This window comes from Dermacentor silvarum, chromosome 8, assembly GCF_013339745.2.
Source record: "Dermacentor silvarum isolate Dsil-2018 chromosome 8, BIME_Dsil_1.4, whole genome shotgun sequence".
Taxonomy (NCBI): Eukaryota; Metazoa; Arthropoda; class Arachnida; order Ixodida; family Ixodidae; genus Dermacentor; species Dermacentor silvarum.
Window position 1 is genome coordinate 50,375,457 of NC_051161.1, and position 23,431 is coordinate 50,398,887.

The 23,431-nt window shown below is 46.3% G+C and overlaps 1 protein-coding gene across 1 annotated transcript in view; it reads right to left on the bottom strand.

Moving 5' to 3' along the window:
* LOC119462121 (uncharacterized) overlaps window positions 1-2,787 on the bottom strand; it is a 107,122-nt gene extending 104,335 nt beyond the window's left edge. Inside the window, 1 exon segment of the mRNA XM_049671953.1 lies at window positions 1,224-2,787. The gene's annotated coding sequence lies outside the window, so the exon portion shown is untranslated.
* Between the last annotated feature and the right edge of the window lie 20,644 nt (window positions 2,788-23,431).

Below are 23,431 nucleotides of genomic sequence, written 5' to 3' on the forward strand. Positions count from 1 at the left end.
CAAACAAATAAATAAATTATGAATAAGTAATATTCATGTGCACATTAAAGTAGTGCTCCGCGGCCATGTAGGGAATAAATCGTGAGTTTTGTCACGCGGAAGGTAATATATAAATTTTCGGTGTTGAGGTATAAGCTCTATTAAAATTGTCATTTTATTCATCTGTACGAATATTTGCAGTCGTGTAAATCACTGTTTGAATCCGTAGTATGCTCCTCAGACACGAAGACAGCTTACGGAATCGCTTTTCAAGTCTGTTCTTATTACCGACTGTTACAGTGACGAGTGTGACAGACTCATTTGTCGCTTAAATTCCCATGCACAATTAGTTTTGAAGGCAGCATATTTTCACGTACGTAACCACCCCCCTTAAGTTCCTTCTCGTATAAAACCGCTCTGCTCGGCTATAAGTACAGAGCATGAGGGTGTAACGCGGCGTGATATGTTTTCATACTGAGTCTGCACGCCGGGTTTATCATGTCGACTCGCGGTATTCGAAACGCACTTCGCGGTTGTTTCATCGTCTATGACTGCACAATGGTCTAGGTCGAATTGGTGTCAACTTCCAGGAAAGCTGACGACAAGACATTATTATTATTATTATTATTATTATTATTATTATTATTATTATTATTATTATTATTATTATTATTATTATTATTATTATTATTATTATTATTATTATAAATCATGTAAACATGTACAAATATCGTTTGAACCGCTTCCACACTGTTCCGCATACATCCGACTTTATATCAGTGATGAATAGTTTGCGTAATTAACTTCCGAGTTCATTTGAAAAAAAAATATATCGAAGACAATGCGTATCATAAATGTGCAAGGGGTCGTACGAGGACGTCAGAATCTCTAATTAACCCGAACCAGATTCCCAAATAAGCAGGCTTTTTTTTTTAGCACTCGCGCTTTCCTTTCTATGTCGAATTTTTCCTGTGTCAAATAATGGTAATATTAATGCAGTCAAACCCGGATATATCGAATCTAAAGGGGATCACAATAAAGTTCGACATATGTGTAATTCGTTTTATAAAATAAAAATGTTACACAAAAAGTTCAAGGAAATTTTACTGCTGTTCGTTGTACACAATAATTCATTATATGGGTCTTCGATATATCCGGGTTTGACTGTAACACTAAAAGGATGAAGAAGGAGAACCATTTCAGACGTGATAGATAGTCCATGCATACTGAGTAAAACGACTCACCTTTTCGACGTCGGGTTCCGTCCTCATCGTGGTGTGTTATTCCTCAGCAGTAATCCATGTTGCCGACTACTGACGCTTTTTTTGTCTCCGGAATGCACTCACTCTTTTCTTTTTTTGGTCACGAAGCACAAGGCACGTGCGGGTACATCAGGTTCTCGCACTACTCTAATGCAGTCGGCCACAAACGAAAGTGGAGCGCACAACTGCCGAAACGAATATTCCCGGCGCACTTAGTAAAGTTAGCCGAAAAAGAAACCACACACGAACAATTCACAGTCGACGCGTTTACAACAAATCGTCGTTGCACTTCCTGGTACACAGATGTTGTTAATCACACAACCACGCAAAAGATGTATTTACGGACACAGCAGTTTGAGCATAAGGCACAGCCACGAGTTTAGCAGATGGATGCTTCTCTCGGGAGTCGTCCGAACAATACCGCTACGATGCGATAGTGAAAAACGTTCTAGTAATAAGATGACGAAAGGCCAAAGCTGGAATTCAGCTAAACTGAACAGGTTCACTTCACAGTTCTTGCTATTCTCGGGGGACTACAATGGCAGTAGAGAACACGCTGAGGTACCGCCTCAGAGTATCACTCAGTGACAGCTGTTCAATGTTCACCAGGACCCGAAGAGTGTTCAGATGAAAGGGACCCTTGCTTCGACACTTACAGGAAGCCGAAGCTGCTGCGGCTGTCACCGCTAAAGGCACAGAACAGGAGGAAACGGCGTTCGACGGTGGCCCGGAGTTCACTACCACGGTTTCCCGTGATGTGCAACTGCTGCAAACCGAACAATGGCCCGCTGGCAAATTTTCCTAAGCTACAGCGGGACTTGCGCCTACGTTCCACGCTGACGAGATGTCTTTCTGGTCTAAGACGTGCTGGCCAGTGGCTCAAGTCCTTCTCTGGAGAGGATGGGGCGCCTCTGGAAGAACCGTTCTCTTCGATGATGGTCTTGGCAGCAGGAATGAAGAAGCCGGCTCGCAACTACGCTTCCCTTGACACAAAGCAGTCTTGTTGCGTTAAGGGGATGCTTCCGGTCCAAGATGTCAACCCGTAGCTTAAGCCCTTCTCTGCAGTCTATAGCGAAACCTTTCTCCGCTTGTCGTGACAGCAGATATGAAGAAGTAAACAACCTTCTCCCACCTGCACTTCCACACACTCTACGGAGTCTTTCCCATTTTACTCGAGTCTTCTCGGGTATGGTTCCACCACTTCAAAGGACGTCGATCTTCGTTTCCTCAGTAGCTGTACCAGAGTAAGTGGGCAAATAGAACCGCTCCTTCTACGTTGCAGCGGTCACGACGACGACCACGTTGTGGCGATGCACCGCGCCGTGTAGCACCACCACCTCCGGCGCGGCGCGGGTCGTCGACGTCTTCCTTCCTCGTCGAGCCTTGCGGGGAAGCGGCGAAAGTGGCGGCCGCGGCGGAAGCGGTGCGGCAACGAGCGTGTCGAGAAGGGAGGGCCGCGCGCGCACACACCCGCGCTGCTGCTCTTCTAGCGCAATGAAGGGTGGGCGAGTCCCGGCGGTCGCTCTTGCTGCGCCTGGTCCGGTGCGAGAGAGAGAACCCCGGGGAGCGGCTAGTTCCTGCGGCCCGCTGCTCCGCGTCTTCCTGCTCTCCGGCGGCGGGACCGACGAGAGGGGCCGGCAGTCCACCTTCCCGCAACCGCTGAGAGGGTAGGGTGGGGGGCACCAGAGAGGGCGACGGCGGCCCCCGTGGTTCTGTCCGAAGCGGCGTCGGCGGCGGCGTTGCGTCGCCCGGACGCCCTAGGCCAACCTTGGCCAGGTGACGGCGTTTGGTGCCGGCGCGCCCAGCCGCCGCCGTGTGCGGAGGGAGATCACGGGAAGAGAACTGATGGTGGGGTGGAGGGGGAAGAGGGTGCGGGGGGGGGGGGGGGGGGTTGCCTCGGGCTCACCCGTGCACCCGCATGGGAGGCAGGTAGCTCCGGTGTTTGTGTTTGCAGGGGGGTCTCCCGAACGTCTGCTGCATCTTCCAGTGCCACCCTGGCACGAAGAGGAACAGAGAGAGAGAGCGGACATTTATTTTCAGAAAGGCAGAGAGGTCGGCCCGAAGAGGAGAAAGCTGACGTGACACGTGCAGTTCTTTTGTCACGGGCTCGTCGCAACGCATACGCGTGACTCCTTAATTTTATAGTTCGCAAGGAAGTGTCACGCCTGTTCTTCGTTTTCTTAAGTCACAATGGTCTGTTCAACTCCAAGAAAGTTAAAAATGTGCTTGATTGATTGGCTGATTGATCGATCGAGTGATTACTTGATTTCCTGATTGACTGATGGACTTACTTACTGACTGACTGACTAATGGATTGATTGGTTTATTGATTGATTTTATCGTCCCAAAGTTACACTGAAGCTATGACACACTGCAGTGAAGGTCTCTGCACTAATTTTGACCGCCCGAGGTCATGTAGCGGTCACTTAAGTCTAACTACATGAGCATTGCTGCATTTCGCCCCCATCTAAATATTGGCCCTCGCGGCCGACTCTCGAACCCACGACCTCATGTTCAACAGCAGGACGCCAGCTACGCGGTGGTTAAGACTTAAATTGATCTATAGTGGGATAGCTCGTTAGCTCGCTGTTGGGCAATTTACGCCTCCAACTTGTTCGCCCCCTTTTTGTCTTTGCACTGTTTACTGGCGTGCATTAGTTGCAATGTTTGAAAAGTTCAAGCACAGCTACGGCCGGACTATATAGCCAAACAAAACGCGACTACATTCCTGTAACGCTCAGCGTACCATCTATGCTACGCTAAGTTGGATGCCTCAAACTTACGATTACAGCGTGGGAAACCTAACGCAAAGCTCATATTAACATTTTCCATATGCGTGCTGAATCGAAGTTTCAGCTGTGGATAGTTCAGAAAACCAATTACTAATTCACCACACTAATGAAGTTTTCACTCAAATAAAATCACATTGCATTATTTTTCTTTCTTTTTTTACAGATGTACCTTCATAGGCATAAATAAAGGTGAACAAGTTTTTCCTCATTTTATATTATGCGCAGAACTGTGTTTGGGCATTAGAGGATGTTGATAGGCAAAGAGCCACAGAGTGCTGTTGGTTCATCATCATCATCATCATCATCAGCCTATATTTTATGTCCACTGCAGGACGAAGGCCTCTCCCTGCGATCTCCAATTACCCCTGTCTTGCGCTGTTGGTTAGCTGTTGGTTGGTTAGCCATCATCATTTGAGCCATCAGGAACCACTAGTAGTTATCTCCTTGACTGTCTTTAAGCTCCAAAAGGAGCAGATAGTTCTGACAGAATGCAGTTTTGCACCTGTCGAGATTCCTGCCATGGGCCACCCGAGAACGTTGTGCTGCATACTGGAGAGACGTTAATTTCTGTAATTTCTCCCTGTTTTGCGCTCAGTGGTGGCCCGCCCACTATAACGATCACCATCCATCTTAATCTCACATACTGGTCAACTTCTGCAAAGTTCACCGCAGCTGTCAGAGCAGAGATATGTTAACCATGAAGGGCCCGCCGGGGAATTATAGGAAAGGAGTCCTACGCCTTGTTGACTGACATGTCCTCCAAGACACCGAGTTGCAGCTGTGCTTAAAGCCCGAGAGATGCCCATAACCCACAATTGCCAGCCAAGCAACGCAAGCCAGGCTGACTGGTGAGAACGGAGAACAAAAACGACAAAGGCAGAGAACACACAGACGTGACAAGCAAATGCAGTGAAAGCTTTCAACAGCCACCATTGTAGAATATGTTTAATCAGGACTTTGACTTCGGTTCGCACGTACTTCGTCTCCAATACGGGGGCAGGGGGAGGGGGGGGGAGGGGGGTTGTCCGTTTCTATCCGAAATCTTCACAGTGCTCGTCCCGTGTTGTGCGCATTCTTAGCCTTCGTTCTTTTTATGCTGCGTTCTCACCAGTAAGCTAAGAACCAACTCGTCTAAATCAAAGTCCTGCTTGAACTCCAGGCTCCCCTCCACAGCCACTTAATTTTTCAAGGTCCAGCTACAGCCGTCGTGCTTGTATCATCTTAAAGCAACGTTTGCTAATCCTTCCTTGAACGCTCTTGGCTTGCGTAACTGCTAAACTTATCCCGGTAAGGCTGGATGCCCCCCCCCCTCTCCCACTCGCACGACTTCCGGCACTGCCCTAACTCTCTCACATCCCCCTCCTCCTTCTCGCCCCCCCCCCTTCTGAGTTTATTATAAAACAGTGAAAGAAACAAATATACTGATAAAGAAACAAAATGGGAGGCGGGGGTGCATGAACGGGTATTACAGTGCAGATGGCTTCCTCGCAAAAATATACTGTCGCCTGCAGGTGGGACGCGTACACGAAAATGAGCCTTCAGTTTCGCCCCGTCATGACGCGAGCCATCGAGGCCGTGCGAAATGATCGCCGAACGCACCGATGCTTGGGCAGGGCAGTGCCTTTCGCGGCCGGGGTTTGCTGCCCCGCGCATGCAACCAAAAAGAATCGCCGAGCCGAGCGCAGATTATCGGACCGGTTCCGTCGGCGTGGTGGCTGGGCCACCACGCTCACGCGTCCCGAAGCTCCCCCCCCCCCCCCCCCCCCCCCCTGCTATAAAGCCACAGCAGCAGCAGTGGTGTTCAACAACAACAGCGCTTCGTCGAAATGGAGCTGACGAGAAGTTTGCTGCGGCTTCCTGCGCGCACGACCCAAGGCACGCTTCTTCGAATTTTCAATTCGCTCGTTGCGTGGGGCCGAGAGCCGCTTCCCGTTGGATTGTTTCCCAGCGCTCGCCTATTTCGCATCGCTCAATTGTGCTCCTCGTTTATTGGTTCCTTGTGGCTTAATTCTGATGGATGTGAAAGGAAATTCTCGGATATAAGGTTCTTATCGGGAAATGACGCGCACGTCCAGTTTACGCTTTCTTTCCTCGCTGCCTCTTACTCGGTGCGCTAAGAAATGCCGTTGGGATAGTTGCTATACATAAGGTGAACCTCGTTATAGCGAAGTCGCGTCCGACACTAAAACGCCTTCGTTATATCATATATTAGGTATAAGCATGCCTGTTGGTATTAGCGAACACGATTTATGAATTTTAGAGTTTGCTTCATTATATCTCATAATTCGTTATAATGAGGCTCTGCTGTAATTTGATCCCATGGCTCATGCTCACTACGGGCGATTTATACTACCGATTCGATTCTGTTAGCTTACTGGCTTTTAGTCTTTTTATTCAGTTAACTTCAAGAAGGCAAGCTTCTTTTGTTACGGAAAAGAAGCCATTGACAACTTCCTTCTTCTTTCTTGCCATCGTTTCAACTTCATGCGCGAAGTTTTACTTCAACTTCCTCTTTGTCATCTTGCGCTCCCGATTACTATTCCGAATTTTCAATCGCTCAGAGTTGCAACAGTTTGGGCGCAGCCATATTACAATTTGCATTCACAGATTTATACGAGTATACATCAATAGCAAATTACGTTGCTAGAGAAACCGCCTTCGCTGACCCCGCATGCCGAGCCAGATACTGCTGCTGCTGCTGTGTTATCGAATAGGTCACGCAAATAAAATAAAAGTTATATACGTGCCCGTTGGCGTCGTACTTCGCACTGCACACACTTCTGCTCACCATACTTACCTCGACAAGCATCAAACATCGCCTTCGTTATCGTGGCGTCACTTCATTGACGTTTCGCAGTGCATTAGCACGAACTGCTGTCAACATTCGGCATGTGAACGGGGGAGTCCATAAACATACATTGTATGAGATTAAAGTTGTGACCAGTGCGGTTCACAAACATATACATATTTTGCATTACATTACATGTTGCACAGGATGCCAATAAATACAATTGTGCGCATCGCATTTAATTTTAAAGTATTGTTTAGTATTAGTTATAGTATTGTTTATAGTATAGTATAGTATAGTATAGTATAGTATAGTATAGTATAGTATAGTATAGTATAGTACCTGAGGCATGGTAGATGGCAGGGTACGGGATCGAAGTTCCAGGGTGGGTGTTTTGAGGGAAAAGCACGCTCCACCAATTGTCAAAGTGTTTATTTGATGGAACTATAGGAGCAGCCTCCGAGCATGGGCGGCGTTCCCGAGCAAAGCGCTGAAGAGTACGACCCACTATACCGTTCCAATCCTTCACTACACTATATTATTAACCACTTCACATAGATTACAACCTGTGGGTTCTATCTACATAGCTTTTTAATTATCGTGCCATTTTATTGATTACATTGCTTAATTCTTCTTTATCTTATTGAAATATTTCTTCTTGCATTTTTTTTTTCAAATTTTGCTAGTTATAGCTAGTCAGTTCGTTTGTTATGTGATCTATCTCGCTTGTGCGTATCTTCCGTACATGTTCCAAGAAATCGAAATCAACAACCTAGTAAAATAGCGGCTTGGGATATTTGGTAGTTAGCACTCGCCGCGCCAGTGCAGCAGGTGTTTTCTGTAAGAATCCACCTAGTGGACTGCCCACTTCGGCTGTCGCGATTGTCTCCAGCAGCACGAGCGAGAAGGAGCCAGCCAGTCTCCTCCTCACTCGTGCAGCTGGAGCCAATCGTCGACAGCCGAAGTGGATAGGTGGACTCTTACAGAAAACTACCCCTGTCATGCTTTACAAACTTCGAGCCAAAACTTTGCTGTACTGAAACCTGGAGCAAAGTTCACAAAGCTCTTCGTTCGTAAGCGCTCTTTTCCCATTGGCCAGTCGCCTCCGGTAATAACATGTCTAACATGAGGATTGGATAGAATTTGCTTTTACGAACAATCGTAGCGTAAGAAGTTTTTCGTGAACGCGGACCCTGAAGAAGGGCCGCACCGCTCGGTATTTTCTTTTCTTTTTGACGCGATGGGCAGGGACGATATAGGAGGAATTATAGCTTTTCGCACGGACCGATGTCGATCAGCTTTCCCTCGCATCATTCTCGCAAATGTCATTCGTGCGTGGGACTTAAGAGAAATGAATACGAGTATACGAGAAAGAAAAGGTAAGGGGGTCAACAAGACTCACGTCCCGTTTGGTACCCTGCACTAGGGGACGGGGATGACAGAAGGGAGAGAGAGAGAGAGAGTACTATAGCTGCGCGCTCGCCCGAAGGCTTACACCGAATGCGTGGAAGTACGTTGCCTCAAGAATGACGAAAACTGAAACAAACGCTTCACTGTTGAAAAAGCCGGCGACGTAGTGCTTTGCCTCGGCTCTGTGTTCCTATTGATTTACGAAGACCTTGCTAGCCTTGCCCTATATGTTACGGTGCTCTACTACCGTGATCCTCCTCACTTGTATAGCCAGCCCTCTCCTCTGGCTATTACTACAGTCCAGCAATGCTTACGCGTACCTGCCACCGATACACGAACTTGCACTGTAAGGAAACGTGGTCTCGGCAATGTTTCTCAGCGTTCCTTTAACCTTTTCGTCTCTCATGTGCCATATAGACGTGATTACGGCGCTTCGCTCGTACAAACCATTTCTCATACAGCTTCCGATATTTTCTCAGCATCCGCAACCATCCGGTTAGTTATGAGGGCCGCGGCAACCCGACTTCATCACTGGCAGCTTAACACCATACACGAAACTGATCGCGCTTCTCGCTTTCATGTCTGGTTTCAGCCGGTTGTTTACAACGCGGTGGTTCTCTTTCAGTGCGTTTTGAGGTCAGAGCGGTCCGCGCTCTTTCGCATACGTACACAGACATGACGAAGACCAGTTCAACAGCTGGAGCCGTCTACAATCAGCCCAGCCGCCATCGGCGTAGGCTGAGGCGCGAGCTAGCCGTTTTCACTCATCCGCATCGTCGTCGTCCCTCCCGTGTGTGGACCAAAGCCGTCGTTGCAACAACGCGAGCACGGAAGACTGCGTGCGCCTCCAGCTTGCGCCGCTGGTCTCCGTTCGTACACGTCGTACGCTAGAGTATGTATACGCGTGTTTGCGTTCGACCAGAGAGGACGGCACGGTGCACGCTCGCCCTGTTCCGTCACGTTTTGTCGCGTGATCGGCTGACGAACGTTCTGGGCATCGGTCATTCCCACGCTTACGGCAAGCCAGGCTAGGCAGGCAGGCAGGCAGGCAGGTAGGCTCACCTCCCTACCCGCCCATCGCCCCGTTCGCACGGACGAGTGGCAGCAAGCATGAAGACTTGTCGTTGAGAACCGCTTGGGGGCGACACTGTTGTACGCCCATCGGGATTTCTTTCTTCTTAGGCTTAAGAGCTGCTGCGCTTCGACGCGGGTGGTATTCGGGCGATCTTTGCGGACTTCCCGTGCGTTCGACTTCGGCTAATCCGGCATTTCTTCCGTGGCGTGTAGAGTCGGGAGAACATTTCTCGCTCTGTTTCTCCTGTGTCTTGTCCCTTGAACATCGTGTGGGGGAATTCGGCCGATTTAAACGTCCGCAATGTGGGATCGGGGTTTGCGGAAGTCGAGTGGCATTATGCGGTGTTTTGTATGCTTCCGCTGAGGTTCAATGGAGGCCGTATACAATAGACGGAAAGGCGAGTGGAAGCGCTGCGAAATAGGATGGCGTGCGTAAAAAAAAAAAAAAAAAAAAGTGCCAAACTGTGTGACAGCGCTCACATAGCCGGGTATATACTCCCTGCGGTGAGAACAGGGCGACGCCTCTTTCGGATGAAGAGCCTATAATGAAGAATGAAAGTTGTGAGGCAAGCTTCACTGCCACGGAACGCCCTCGAAAAAAAAAAAAAAAGAACTACAACGAGTTTTGATTTCTGCAGCAATGTAGCGTATCGTAGAATCGGGCTGCAACTGACGAGTTTTCGGGTGGCCCGGGCTAATAAACTTTGGTTTCTTTGGCTACCCCCCTCAAAATATATAGGGTGTTTCAGCGAACATTTTCAACATTTATTTAAGGTTGCCTGTGGCAGATAGCCCAATTCTAGTTAATGAGCTGGTCTACTCGAAGAGGCGGACATTACTTGCACAAAAAATTGAAATGCATAAACGATTAATCAACAAAAATTCACTAATTAAGTTTATAACTAATTACCTGATGGCCCCTATTGCAATTTATACATTGTCGCCTTAAAGTTCGCAAGGCGATCCCCACTTGGAATTAATTCTCAGGATGACACCAGTTTCGAGATATTAATTCCCGAACTTTGCAAGAAATGCATTGGCGTTACAGTTAATTTTGTGCTCCAATGCATAAAGCGACGTTTTGTTAAGAAACTAACTGGAACGCCAATTCATTTCTCCGCAAAGTTCGGGAAATAATATCTCGAAACTGGTGTCATACCGAGAATTCGTTCCAAGTGGATCCGCCTTGCGAACTCCACGGCTGCAAATTGTAAATTGCAAAAGGGGGCATCAGGTAATTAGTTAAAACTTAATTAGTAAACTTTTGTTAATTATTCAATTATACATTTCAATTTCTTGAGCAAGTAATGTCCGCCTCTTCGAGTAGGCCAGCTCATGAACTAGAATTGTGCTATCTGCCACAGGCAACGTTTAAGAATTTTTGAAAGTGTTCGCTGAAACACCCTGTATGTCTGCGTCGTCTGCGCTGTTTATTCCGTGACCGCCGAGCAGATTTATTCTTTTTGTAAAAGAGAGAGGGGACAAAAAAAGGTAAAGGTAGAGCGCACGCCGATTTCGACAGCATGTGACGCACATTCATGCTCAAAAAGAACAAAAAAAAAAAAAAAAAAAAAGCGGGATAATGTTCTAGGCCGGTATCCCCAATGGTACGTAACCGTTACATATGCAACTGTTTCACAAGTTGGTGATTCACAAGTATATATAATATCGAAGCCTGCAACCTAATGGAAGCTTCGTCGTTGTTTCCCCGCAGTCGCAACCAGAAAGAGAAAAGAGACAAATGAGAGGCGAAAGGCAGGAAGGTTAACCGGAAGATTGATATCCGGTTTGCTACCCTGCATTGGGGAGGTAAGCGGAGACAGAAAGATAAACAAAAATGCACACACATATAAAGAGAGGGAGATTTAAAAAATAAGGAAAAACACACACACACACACACACACACACACACACACACACACACACACACACACACACACACACACACACACACACACACACACACACACACACACACACACACACACACGCACACACACACGCACACACACACACACACACACGCACGCACGCACGCGCGCGCGCACACACACAAAGGAACTCGGGAGTGTCACAGTCGGTCAAACAGGTCGCTTGACCGGAGGAACTAAGATTCACTGAACTATTGCCTAAAGGCCCAGTGGCAAATAGGAGCTCATCAGTATCGATCGGTAAATTGTAGAAAAGAGAAGACGTTGCCGCCCTCTGTGTAACGGCCTTACGTCAAACTCACGCGCATAGAGAAACTCCCGTCTTGTGCGTATAGAAGAAGGAACGGCGGAAAGGCCATGCGAAAGACGACACCGCGGTGATCGCCCTTCGGAAGCTCAGCCGCATTCCGTAATGTCAGGGAAGCTCGTCACAGCGCCGTGCCTTTGCGTTTATTCCTGCTGAGCAAGCCCACGAGGGACAGCGTCTGTCCATGGGATTGTGCGGTCAGCGGTCCGCGCATACTGGGACGATGACAAACGCGGCCGCGCGACTCGTTAGCGATACATGGGTCCGGGAGAGAGGACGTCACTATACACGCGAAGCGCTTCCTCGGCTGGCCTTTTTCCTTTTCTTCTTCGTTGGAGCTTTTCAGCGACTGCCAGGCTTCCGCACCGCTTGAAGCCAGTTACGAAGATATATACTTCAAGTTCTAGTGTGAGTTGGACGTGCTATCGAAACAAGGTGAGCGTAATTTTTAACGTTTCTCCCTGGAAATCAAAATTCTAATTTCGTACGCAAGCAATCGAGCAAGCAAGCAAGCAGCTAAATAAATAAATAAATAAATAAATAAATAAATAAATAAATAAATAAATAAATAAATAAATAAATAAATAAATAAATAAATAAATAAATAAATAAATAAATAAATAAATAAATAAATAAATAAATAAATAAATAAATAAATAAATAAATAAATAAATAAATAAATAATGCACACGTCCTAATGCTTCACTCAATCGATGGGATTGTGCGATCTTACCGTTACCATTCGATGACTATCTGCCGACGTCCACCCGAATTCTCCCTACGTCATGGTCATCTGTGAGCTAATACATGACATTATAATCTACTGCTGCTGTCTATATGATATTACGACGCCGCCTATAGTTAAATGAAACACAACAGCACGACAACTTTCTTTTTGTTCGCTGTTCTTAAACGCGATACACATGCACCACACCCGTCGCTACATATCATGCAGCTGTCGCTACAGAACTCACTACACGCTGACCATAGCTATCGCTTTATTACCATGCACACACACACATATAGGTACGCTTATGCAAGTCAAAACTATCGCGTATTTGAGACCACCTCCAAACAGAGCAGTGTTGTAGACAACATCGCGCCAGCCCCACAGGCGCGCAACCACCGCCGCTCATCCTGTCACGTGCCTCTCTACGTCATGTCAGTCCGCTGTTCCTCTTTGGCCCCTCCGCCACTCTCACCCCGCTAGTTGATCCGTCGATGAAGACGAAGCTTCTGTGTGTATACATAATAATGCCGCCTTAGCCATGTACCTCCCAAGTTCTTTCGTAAAAAAGTCTACAAAAATTTCCCACTTTTTCTTATTCCATTAAATAATTGCATATATATATACGGATTCGACAAATATACTTAATGGGCGGTTTACTTGTATTCACCCGAAATTTTAACGCAAGGCACCTTCTCTGAAAAAGAGGCTTTCCTTCAACGCACGTGTAAGGCTCGAACGTAATTATCTGGATAGATGGTAACGAAAGGAATCGAGTGCATCGAAGAAAATGTTCACGCATGCACCTGAACTCAAACGCACGGCGAGAACTGAGTTGACGAGCGCGGCTCGTCTCCGGCAGGCGAATCATCAAGAAGCTGTGGCCCTGACGAGTACGGCTCGCCATTGCCGATTTCGGTATAAACAGCTAGGACGAGTACGTACCTCTCGGGCTTAATTAGTGGTTTAAGGGTTAAAACACTTTCGATGACACATATCGGGTACTATAGTATCAGGGTTGGCACGCGTTACAAACCTGGGTACAACACTGACTTGGATGTCTCGCTACCATGTATTTCAATGCTATCGCATTGAAATTTCACGATAGGCCCGTAATTGTAAACGTTGAACATGGAGAAACGACAGAAAGCTCTTTAAATGACATAAAGAGAATTGTGCCGGCTTAAATTTAAGCGCCTACATGTTATACTCTACCGAGGGAACTGGATCGGGGACAAAACAGAAGGACGCTAGAATGAGAAGAGCGAGGTGGAAAAAAGGCAGGAAAGTATATGATCATAGTAGGACGTCCTTGCTGGCTAGCTGGCTAGTACAAACTATTATCATAGCACGTACAGGTGAGATAATGGTGATGGTGTAAATAGGTTAAATGTTTTCTCTCGAGCCAACGTCTTGAAGGAATGAAAAAAGAACATTTAAAGCTTGACATATTGCTTTGAACGGGGAAGGCATAGGACTTAGCCTGCTTCTTGGATGTACATATAGGTGATCTTTTTGGAAGCAGCATTCTACCGAGACAGCATGTCTTTCCGACATTAAACATGTAAATACAAACTCAACTTGTAGATGCCTAAACGCGTTAACAGACCGTCAAGGAAAAAGAATGAGCCACGGAAAAGTGCCTGACGGGCATTTTCGCATTACCCCCTAATCGAAGTGCGGCCGCACCACTTCCTAGAATCGAGCTCGCTATTTCAAGCTCACCAGCTCAACGTTATAGTCAGTGAGCCACCATGGCGGTAGATATGCGTATATAAGCGAATACTTTGAGTAGGCCAGGTCATCGATGAAATGTTTAACGTGAATAATCGGATCCTTTTAATGTATTAGTTATCCGATTATTTGGATCCATAGATCTAAGTACGTAAGGTGGAAGCTTACTTACCACTGTCGTTGGAAAGAAAAGTGTACAATCATTGCGTTCTACCTGTGCTAACATATGGGACAGAAACTTGGAGGTTAACAAGGAAGCTCGAGAACAAGTTAAGGACCGCACAAAGAGAGATGGAACGAAAACTGTTAGGCCTAACGTTAAGAGACAGGAAGAGAGCGGTGTGTATCAGGGAGCAAAAGGGGATACCCGATATTTTAATTGGCATTAAGAGAGAAAAAATGTGGCTGGGCAGTCCATGTATTGCGTAGGATGGACAGCCGGTGGACTATTAGAGTTACAAAATGGTTGCCAAGGGAAGGGAAGTGCATTCGAGGACGGCAGAAAACTAGGTGGGGTAATGAAGTTGGGAAATTTGCAGGCGCAAGTTGAAATCAGCTAGCGCAAGACAGGAGATCGCAGGGAGGAGAGGCCTTTGTCCTGCAGTGGACATAAATATGGGTAGGTAAACAAAGTTAAACTGGTGATTTATGTACATAAATCCTCAGAAAAGAAATGCGCTATTTGAATCGACAGTTTACTTTAATATCAGATCAATAACACTCATGGGGAGTGGACGTATCAAGCATTTCGCGTTGCTGCAATCATTAGTCCAGCTGCGGAGGCAAAGGAGCTGCAGTTCAAGTTCTCTGGAAGTCTTATCATAAAAGGACTTGCAACCATTCTTATCCTGGCCCTTTGTTCAACGCTCGCTCACTATCAGCGATTAAAGCGTCAATCGATTCAATCGATCGCTGAGCTATAGTTTTGAGACAGACATTAATAACTGAACAGAACATCAGGCGCCTCTCGGCTGAGAGCCGCTCTCTTCTCTTATATAAATTTCACTTAATTTCAGTTCATTGGCAGTCATTTCATTACTTTAAGTTCACACGGCACAAAGCGGCGCGTATTGTCCATTAGGGATAACGAATCGTCGCAACACGTACGCTAGCAAAATTAACCAGAATCCGTAAACGCTTTAACTTATCGTAATGTAGGTCCGTCGAAGACAGGCGTTCTCCCTTTCTGAGAACTGCTGGAAACAATAAAAGCGTGTTACATAAGAAGGTGCAGCAATGAGAAAGAAAGAAAGAAAGAAAGAAAGAAAGAAAGAAAGAAAGAAAGAAAGAAAGAAAGAAAGAAAGAAAGAAAGAAAGAAAGAAAGAAAGAAAGAAAGAAAGAAAGAAAGAAAGAAAGAAAAGCTGCAGAAAAAGACAACAAGGTTTCTAAGCCGCGTGAAAGCGTCAGGAGAGCCACTAACCATTTTTCTTCGCCGACAAGCATTTTCTCACCGGCGCGCCACACGGGCGTGCTCCTTTGAAGAGGGAGTGGCACCCGGCTGTATTTATTATTCATTCATAGCGCCCTTGCGCAATCGTCCCCTTTTCCCCTTTGCTGTTTCTCTCTCTCTTTCCTTAAGTAATAGGCAGTGAGCGGGTAGATGACAGTGACTGTAGTTCTTTTTTATTGTGAGATGTTAAAAAAAGTTGTCGCAGTTTCACCTGCAAGGCGAAGCATCAATTGCGATAGCAAATTTGTAGAGAGCTATACGGAGTAAATGATATTAGCTTTATCAGCTGTATAAACTTGGACATGCAGCAGCACCGGCAACACGCAGAACTGTTGTCGACGCCGTCGGCGTTTTGCCCGCGTTCGCTCAAAATGCGTGCGGCGTTGGTGACTGTTGCCGGAGCCTCTGATATAAATAGGCACTTGGTGCCTCAGCTAAACGTCGCCTCCCTTCCTTCCCCCTCCCCCCCCCCCCTCCGCCACGGCCTCTCGCGCGTCGGAAGAAGGCGCGTTTGCTCTACCATAGCATCCTATAGCTCTGCATATATGGTGATTGTAAAGGAGGAAAGAGACGCCTACTTCTGCAGCCCTTAAGCGAGCACGGCGCAGAACGCGCGTTTGTTCTCCGCCGTGCGTTCACTCCCCGTGAAAGCGCGCGCCCCTCGCGCCCTTTCACTCGCACATACAGCGTTCGGCGCGCGGCGACGATTTCATCTCCATTGACGTCATACGGAACCTCACGGCGACGGCGACGGCAGAAATCTGCCTTTGAGTGTCCATATAATTGCTATCGCAATAAAATAAAAATATACATTAATACAAGGCAAACAAACAGAGGGAAAGGATGGAGATGAAGTAGCGGATGAACAAGATATATATGAAAAGAAGACGCAAGAAGAGGAGCAGGAAAAGGAACAGAAGAACAAGGCGAGGGCAGAAAGAGGAACAGAAGGAACAGTACACGCAGCAATACAGCAACAATACAGCATGAGGCGGCGATGGCAGAAGACGAACGAACAGCAGATAAACCTAGAAGACGAAGGAACTGAACTAGTAGTAGTAGTAGTAGTAGTAGTAGTAGTAGTAGTAGTAGTAGTAGTAGTAGTAGTAGTACAATACATTTATTGAAAAGAGAACAAGCGTTGAAGCTGGTTGAGTTTATTCGCTCGTCGGTTGGAAGGCTCCTCAATCCACAAGCCCTGCAGCAGCAACTGCCTGCTGTGCCAGCCCTACCAGCCGGAGCTGGTCTTGCGGATCTGAGATGGTCAGCGGTGCTTCCCACTGGTCAGGGATGGGGTTGAGAATGGCCGCTAAATTGGGTATATGTGCGCATGCCCACAGCTTTCGATATAAGGAGGCGTTTTCTCACCACAGTGAGTTCGTCTATATGAGTATATAGGGGGAGGAATGGCATGGTATAGGCTAAGATTGGGATAACTATTACTCTAAAGTCTTCGACAGACCATAGCCTCTTCGCGAATGAGTGTTTTGTGTGGGGGTGGTAGGGTACGGTGAGCTAATCTATAGTGCTGTTGGATATGATTACAGGTAAAGGGTAAAAGCTCCAGGGTAGTCGCAACCAGGACCTCTATCTGCGGTGCGCGGTTAGCCTGCCCTCGGGCGCAGGCGTGTGCCTGCCGATTGCCGCGTAGAGTCTCGTGACCCGGAGTCCATAGGACTCGATATAAGGGGTTGGTGTTTGTATTGTGTGGAGTATGTGGGGAGCTTTGTTAGAAATCTTGCCGCTGGCGTAGTTGTGGCATGCTGTTCGGGAGTTCGACGAAGGAACAGAAAGACAGAAAGAGGAACAAAAGAATGAATACACGAGACAAATGAACGTAAGAAGGCGAAGGCAGAAGACGAAATAACAGAAGAGAAAGACAGAAGACGAAGGAACAGAAGAACAATACGACGACAGAAAGAGGAAAAGAAAAACAAACGAGGCAAATGAACAGAAGACGAAGGCTGAATACGAAAGAACAGAAAAGCAAGACAGAAGGCAAAGTAAGAGAGGAAGAAGGCAGTAGTCGAAGGAACATAAGAATACACAAGACATACAGACAGACACTTTTATTTACATCATTAAGATGTAGATGGGGCCGTAGACAAGAAGCCTTCCATAGGCCTGACGAGGGTCTACGCCCCCTACAAAACGCTTGGCTTACACGAACATACATAACAATAGCTACAAAGTAGCTATTCATCCAGCAACAACAAGGGACAATCCTGTAGGAAAAACTAAAAGGTAAATTATCTTACAAATAGCAATCTAAGGTTCATTGTACAGAAAAAAAGCAAACAGAAATCACTCCCTTAAAGGACAGAGTAATTGCACGAATTTAATAGAAAGGGTAATCGATAAGAAAGCACTTGTCGACCATAATCAATCTTCAGCTGCTCGGGAATCGCATGTGTACGTTTTATGCTTTAACTTGGATAGCTTAAAAAGAAAGGCATTTCGCTTAACGCTAAATTTATATCTTTTAAGCAACTCGTTATTGCACAGTTCTGTTATGGTTATGTTAAGTGCATGCCTTGAAAATAGGTTTGGAGGGTGAATCGAACACAGCGTTGCAATATTGCGTACAGCATGTTTCTGGATTGTATATAGTTTTTCGGTGTTGGAAAATGAAGTCGTTCCCCACACCAGCAAACAATATTTGATAACGGAGTAAAACAATGAGTAATAAAATAGTTTCTTGATACACTTAGGAAACGCATTCCTGCGCTTCGGTTGGTTACTTACCATTCTTAAAATTTTTGTTGCAACAGAATCAACATGATCATTCAACTGCACGTGTTCCACAGACAGAACACCTAAGCTCTTAACACGAGGTACAGTTTCTATAACTGCAGATCGCATTTTAAATACAGTAGCATGAGATTCAATAACCGTGCTCCAGGGCCTAACAAACAGCTCGTGTTTTATCAGTGTTGATTCGGAGCGAATTACAGCGGGACCAATGGTGAACAAGCGTAGACAGGCATCGGCTTGGTCTGATGCTTGTTGAAAAACAAACGAAAGACAAAAGAAAAGAAGAGGGAAAAGGCGGAGGAGGAGGAGGAACAGAAGAAGGTAGAAGATGAAGGAACGGAAGAACAAGGAGGAGGTTCAAATGAGCAACAACAGTGGCAGAAGAACCGATAATAATTTAAGCTTTTTCGCAAACGATTGTTTCCGGCTTGGGGCCCTTCGGTGCTGAGCCCGCTTCGGCAGCGCGTTCTCCCTCCGTATACACGGCTTCAAACGAATGCCGCCGCATTCTTCAGAAGCAACAAGGAAGGTAGGGACTGAGGAAAAAAAAAAGAATGAAAAGAAAAGAGAAAGAGAAAGAAAAGGCAAAACGGGGACGAGATGGTCGTTCGCCAACTCGGCCTCGACGTGGTTCACCGGCAGAGTGACCGTTATTACGCGATTTCCACGCGAGAATTTCAGTGTTCCTGGGCCCTTGTTTTCTTTCTAACTTTCCCGTTACCGTGGTGACCGCATTTCGTTAGGAGCGAAGCTATACAAAAAATAAAAGAAAGAAAAGAAATGACGTAATAAATGCTTGTATTTCGAGGTTCGGGTGGACGCGAGAGAACACCGTGTTTCGTTGGAAGATTTGACAATTTCTTTTTTTTATATATATATTGGTGTCTGTGGCGTTTTACTGAATGATTCAATTTTCTCGCTCTCTTGCACGTTTTATTTACCCATGCCACGCTCTCTCGAGCTCGACTCCTGTTTCTATATATTCCCTTTCGTTAGAGCTTTCTTTCTTTCTTTTGTTGCATTGTCTCTTTAAATGGCTGTTTGATGCTTCGCCGTCACGTTTAATTTTTATTTGTCAACGCTTTATCGCTTCGATACATATAATGACGTTATTGCAATACGTAGCACGGTTTACAATCCCGCGAATACCTGCGTCGCGCAATGGTGCATCTCCATTTAAAGTTTCGAACCTCTTCCGTGTTACATATAGCTTCCCTCGTTGCCTCTGTTATACCGACCCTTAACCGGCTCTCTCAAAGTAAAACAGGTCGCATTACAATTTACGGATGATTTTCACTTCGTACAATGAGAGTCTGTCACGCGTCTATGATGTGTAGAACGATATATAGCATGAATTCATGGCACCGTGCGCATGAAGCTGTTTACTCCAGACTCGACAGCAGCGCCATAACACAGCCTAGCGAGCGAATGAAGCAAAATTGGAATGATGCGATTCAGACGCCAAATAGACAAAACTTTTCGTTCGCAAGTGCGCTTTGTCATTGGCCATCCGTATTTTCTAATATATGTTCAGCATTCGGATTGGCTTGAATTTTCTCTTACGAACAATTCTAAGCGCAAGAAGTTTTTGTGAAGATTTGCGACGGCTTTCGGAACGCTTATCGCGATGAAAAGGTTGCTTTCGAACGCGAGAACACGAGAATTGCATACTGCGTGTCCGAAAAGTAAGTGTGCAGTGGAAGTGGTGTTCTTGAAACTGGAAGTTTTACTTAAGGCAGTGATCACTACAGGAGATACTGAAAATGTCAACAAACATGCTTGGTGCAGCACGAGCAGACGAAGAGACGAGCTACAGGCCATGAGCCATCATCATATCGCGCGTGAAACTGCGATGTCATTCACAGTTATCGTAATAGTTTTGTTTATTTTTCTCGCTGCGCAGTTACTTTTCGCGCACCCAGTACCAAGCTTGGGCTTTAGACTGGACAAAGCTCGCCGTGTAACACTGACACAAGTGTCTCTTGGTGTTTGGAAGGTCGTTTCATTTTCTTCGCAGCCCCTCGCGGCTGGTAGCGACGATCGACACTGGCGTGATGAATGAAAGGGTCGATCGCAGCGTCCTCTGGCCGGTGCAAGGTGCCTGTATAAGGCTTTCATAACACTGCACACAACTAGCGGCGAGCGCTGACCCGCCAATTATAGGCTTTGTCTTTCTCGCCGACTCGGCCTGGAGCACGATTGCTTATTTTCCTGTCTGGTTCCCGCGTCCTTTGTTCGCGCGCGGCAATCTTGCGGTCTGTTTACGTAAGTTCGCCGTTCTACTTGACTTTCGCTTTCGTTCCGATGATGTATGAAAGAAAAGGTGAAACACATAAAGATACGCGGATTATCGCTCGCGTTCCGCAGTATCTGCGTCAATAAATTGGCGGCTCGCCCCGTGTTTACACTTAGGCATAAACGTCTAATGTTCAATAATGTAGATCCTGTAACCTCCTCAGATACGAAGGCCGCGCCGGGACATAATTGCTTTTCAAGTCGGTTCTTACTGCTGACTGGTATGTTATGAACGTGAGAAACCTATCTTTTGTGTAAGACGAAGTTTTAACGCTGGGCATGGCGAATGATTTTTCGCCAAACGATGGTCGGCGCCGACGCCGGATTTTTTTTACGACGCAGGGGTCCCTTAACGCTATCGCCGTTAAAACATAGAAATGTTTTTGTGAATGAACCCTTGGACTGATTGAATGAATCTGTTGCACTTGAAAGAAAACAATTAATTCTAGTGACTGTAGAAGCATAATTTTGAATTAGTGGCTGGGTTGTTGTTTTTTTAATTTCCGAAAATTTTGCAAGGTTGAAAAAAATTGAAGCACGAAGCTTACAAATCCGTAACTCTGCACAAAAAGTGGTATCGCAATTTCTGAAAATTGCGTCTATTAGAGTATCTCAAGTGGAAAAAAGTTGATATATGAATTAACAGCTTACGTGAATAAGTTAGAAAGTTTGCAAAGATTTCGCAAAAGCCCCACTCACAAATTAGTGTCATATAACAGGGAGAGGCGTTCGTCCTGCAGCGGACATAAATATAGGCTGATGATGATGACGGTGATGATGATGATGATGATATCGCAGAGCGGTGCATAACATACCAATTTTGTCCGCTTTAGATGCATTATTAGGTACTGTTTAAAGAATTGTGATCTCATATTTTATTGCTGAGTTGCTGAGTGGCGAACTTGATAGTTGAGTTTCTTGAAATTTTGTGATTTTCAATAATTTTTCTAGAAGAGAACTGACGGCCTAAATAACAAAATAATAAAAAATCGTTTCCATGTATTTAGAAAGGAGCTCCCGCGCTAAATCTTCCTCTTAAGTATACATGGCTGAGATGCGCGCTGAAGGCAGCATCTTCATGAAAGTGGGAAAATTGGAGGACGCTTAAGCTTCGCCTTTAAGAGTGAAACGCGATAGCATTAAAATATCCGTGACTGCTTCTGACGCTTCCCGGCAAATGCAGCTTGTGTAACCGTAATGTTTACCGGGAAACGCTGGCGGCGAACGCTATGCACGAAGGCGAGCTTTCTGGTAGAAACGCGGCCTCTTGCATGGGCCGATCCCGGAGGTAGTGCACAGACGCACCCAAGAATTGCCTAATTTTCAGGTTTCTGTTATTGTTTCGCACTTCTAATATTTCAGTCTGAGAATATTTCCCATGAAAGGCGTGCGGTGTTTTGTTTCAGGACATTTGTTTGTGGGCTGTCATTCTCAAAATGCCGACGAATAACCTTGTTAAGAAGGTAAGACAAGGTACGAGTCAAGCTGCCAAAATGCAGCTCTTTTCCCGATATTCTCGCAATTTAGGTACATTCTTGTTAAGTAAATAATGGTGAAATAAAGAAAATCTCATATAACTTCCTTATACCGCGTGTCATATAGCAAGGTGTGGCGTATACATATACCTAAATATATACGATAATTTTCGCTCATGGGACGCCGGCGCCGACACCAACACCGGATTTTATGCGACACGGGGCCCTTAACGCTTTCGCGTTAAAAGGTAATCGTCTCCTCGTGATCCAAAGCTAGAAAAAAAAAAGAAAGAAAAACACCTTTGTACTCGCCTAGCGACGAGATGGATCTCGCTTTGAACGAAATAACGCGAAAGATGGAACAGTAGCAAACGAACACGCAGACCGTTGACTTTCACTAGGTCGGTTACTGGAGGTTCCTTAATCATCTTCAAGTTCACCGGGGAGGGCATCGACGTTCTCAAAGATGATGCGATGAGCATCGGGCAGGGTGGCCTTGTTGGCCGTGTAGTTCTTACAAGTGCAAGTAGTTGGGCCTTAGCCGGCTTCGGGGCAACGCAGAACTTAGGTCCTACAATGTAAAATAATTTACATCCTGAAGGGTGCAAATTATTTTACAGCGTAGGCCTCGGAATATCCTCAACAAAATCAGGCACAGCTGTGCCTCCTGTTTTGTTCACTTATTTTTGTGGGTCGGTGGGCAGCTTCTTGAGAAGAGTCGCCAGAATATTTCGTCATGTAGCAGCTCTGGCGTCTGTGCGACTATCCGAAGGATTCAAGGAGACTATCAAGGATTGTCTCCTGCTGGCTCGCGCCCAGCCGGGCTCCGCCTGGAGGGCGCTATGGCAGGTTCTTCAAGAGCTTCAAGAGCCGTAGTTCTCGGAGACTACTAAAATACGTAGATGTGTCCCCAGTTGACCGCCACTCAATTTGAGCAGAGGGCGCGAAACCTCCTTGTGCAGTCTCGAAGACCCGTTGGCTGGAGTTGTAACCAGGCATGCAGATACCTTCTCAGACTTTCTAAAGCCGGGTGGCCTCTCGCAATGAACAGTTTTCGTCCACCTAAATGTGGTGGAATGCTAAAAAGAGGCCCATCTCGACGCCATCAACAAGCAGACTTCGTAGTTGAAGTAGAATTCGGCCTGGTCCGGGCATCGAACCAACCGATGCAGCTCCACCACCGAGCACAAAGTTGTGAAGTCGGTTCCCTGCAGAGGCGGCGTCATTCCCGTCGAAGTAAAAACCCAAACATTCTCGCTTACTGAGGTTTCACACTCAGTCCATAAAGGCCATTAAAACGTAACTTTCAGACTCAAGAACCAGCTATGCCATTGAAAAAAGATAAAAAGAAGAAAGAAAAAAAGGCCCCTTCTGGGCGCTGCAATGGCATCGCTACACGCGAACGCAAGTCGTTATACTCCCCTGCTTTGCCCGCCCCCAACTCAAACAAAA